Here is a 2,770-nt window from a genome sequence, read left to right on the forward strand (position 1 = left end):
AAAGTACAGATGACAGATTTTTTCCGCTTCTTTTTCAGAACCAATAAGTTCTTTATTGCTTCAAATAATATATATAAAAAGTTGGAAATGGTTACCAATCCTGCTTTAAATCAGATGCTTTAATCCACTAAATAATTTATGAAAACTACAGAAAAGAGACAAGGGCTTCATAATCAGGCATAAATTAGATTATGATATTGATAAAATATACAAATCTATATTTCTTCTATGCAAAGGACGTTAGACCTTTATCACTTTTCCATATGTTTGGGATACTGTGATCACAGCCAATAATACAATGCAGGAACATATGGTTTTACAAAAGGACTGCTGTAAGCACTGTAATAAGTATGATTTCCACCCAAGTTCAGAGCTAGAGAGAGAACACAGCAGTGGTCGAGCGAGGTAGAGAGAGAATGAAGAAAGGGAGTGCCATAGAAAGCAGTGAATCACAGTAATAAAGCAATCATTTTGGATTGTCGCATGGCTTTTATGTTCTTAAGAACAAATAAACTCACTCCCCTCCATGAAAAGGTGCAGCACTGCCAGATCATAAATAAATGCAGAGCTTCATCCTGGATGTTTCTCTATGTCTGGGACACTTGTGTGTTGGACTTGGACTTAGACTTCTCTTTATTTATCTTTTTGGGATGACTCCCGCGAGGAAATTGAAAGTTCCAACAGCAGTTTTAGCAAGGAAAAATAAATAAAAAATAGATTAAAAAAAATGTGAATTTAAGTCCAGGTGTGCATGTATGTATGTATGTATGCATGTATGTATGTATGTATGCATGTATGCATGTATGTATGTATGCATGTATGCATGTATGCATGCATGTATGAATGTATTTTTGTGTAATGTATGTATGAGACGCTGGGGGTTACACAACCTGAATAAGAAGAAAAGAGAAAATGCCGACAGATACAGTGGTAACAGAACCACCACACCCTACTATTTGGTGATAAGTAATTATTTTATATATTCTTGATTGTTAAAGTATACTTTTATACTTTTGTATTAGTCTATACATTGTTTTTTGAGGAAAGCACTGCATATTATACAGTACCTTTTTAAATGATCTATGCTCTTTGATAGTATGGAGCTGAAAACATTGGTGCTACTATCTCTGTCTCTTGGCTGGGAAAAGACAAAACTGTGTGTCCAAACGTTGGCCGTTTCACATACTAGACTTGCGGAATCATTGTTGCTTGTTTGTAGAGTGCATTTAATAACTGAATAATTTATATCCACTATGGGTAACTTAAAATCATCAAATAAACAACGTGAGTCCAACTGACTAAAGATGAAGTGCACTTGTAATTTTTGCTCTTATTTAGTATGTGTTATATTATGCGATTACAAGGTGACCTTGATTCTTTGAGTGAAGAGACTGTTTCTCCACAGAGTTACATATTCCATAGGTACAGGGGACTGACCCACTGAGGCAGTTGACGTGGATATCACTTTAAGATATAGCACTACGTGGCCCACGCTCAGGCATAAAAGGCTCCGGTGTGCATGGGTTCACTGATTTTCTTTGATTGAAACGGTTTCCAAGCGGCCTTGCCCCGGAGAGATAGTCTCTTCACTCAGAGAACCAAGGTTACCTTGTAACCGAACATTCTCTTTTTGTGTCGAGACTTTCCACAGAATTACATATTACACTCAGTGCTAAGGAAGAGTGACTTCAGACCTCGATGGATGCTGAAGTGCTCCAAGACCCGCATCCAAACCCCAAAAAGGGACAAAAGGTCTGGCCACTAGGAAGCCTCTGAGAACCCAGGAACAGGCATGCTCTTTCAGAGTAAAAGCACCAGCACACACTGCCCTGATCACTCCAACATGCCTGTAGTGGCGATTTGTCCTCAGATTGAACGAAACAAACTAAAAACTCAAGCATCGAGGTAAAAACGTTCATTGTCCAGGCAGAGATGGCATTCTGTGAGGTTCATTAATCCAATTCTCTGCAACATTTTACACAAAGGAGCAATGGCGTCTATAGGCTCTGGTCAAAATCCATCAGCTCTCCCAGGTGTCTACCTCCCACATACCTGATCAACTCTATATGGAGACTTCACCTGGTGGCTAAGGCTGCGTGGAACTTTCTGAACAAAAGCACTAGCAGATACTAAAAAAAAAAAAAAAAATTAAATACTAATGATTTAAACAAATTAATGCAGCTGTATGATTCAAGCAAAACATAAATAAATAAAGATTTAACTATTAAATATAACAAACCAATGACTAGTTCCAACAATAACAAAATAATGAATGGCTCCAACAATTCCTCACAGGGTAGAGCTAACATTCCTGCCGCCAGCTGGGTTGGCACACAACATAAGAGTGTCAGTGTGGACATCGTGGAGGACTACAAATACCTGGGAGTGGGAGACAATAAACTGGACTGGGCCAAGAACACTCAAGCCCTCCACAGGATGGTTCTCTATTTTCTGTGGAGGCTGAGGTCCTTCAACATCTGCAAGACCATGCTGAGGATGTTTTATGAGTTTGTGGTGGCCAGTGCTATCCTCTTTACTGTTGCATGCTGGGGCAGCAGGCTGAGGGTAGCGGACGCCAACAGACTCAACAAACTGATTCGCAAGGCCAGTGACGTCGTGGGGGTGGATCTGGACTCTCTGTCGGGTGTGTCAAGGAGTAGGACGCTGTCCAAACTGCATGCCATCTTGGACAATGTCTCGCACCCACTCCATGGCGTGCTGCTTAATCACAGGAGCACTTTCAGTGATAGACTCATTCTCCCAAAATGCA

The 2,770-nt window shown here is 40.1% G+C and overlaps 1 long non-coding RNA gene across 1 annotated transcript in view; it reads right to left on the reverse strand.

Moving 5' to 3' along the window:
- Positions 1-1,377: 1,377 nt before the first annotated feature.
- LOC116704177 (uncharacterized) overlaps positions 1,378-2,770 on the reverse strand; it is a 23,462-nt gene continuing 22,069 nt past the window's right edge. The window contains exon 3 of the long non-coding RNA XR_004335606.1: positions 1,378-1,479. This is a non-coding gene — a long non-coding RNA (uncharacterized LOC116704177). The remainder of the gene's footprint in view (positions 1,480-2,770) is intronic.

Source organism: Etheostoma spectabile, chromosome 16 (genome assembly GCF_008692095.1).
Source record: "Etheostoma spectabile isolate EspeVRDwgs_2016 chromosome 16, UIUC_Espe_1.0, whole genome shotgun sequence".
Lineage (NCBI taxonomy): Eukaryota > Metazoa > Chordata > Actinopteri > Perciformes > Percidae > Etheostoma > Etheostoma spectabile.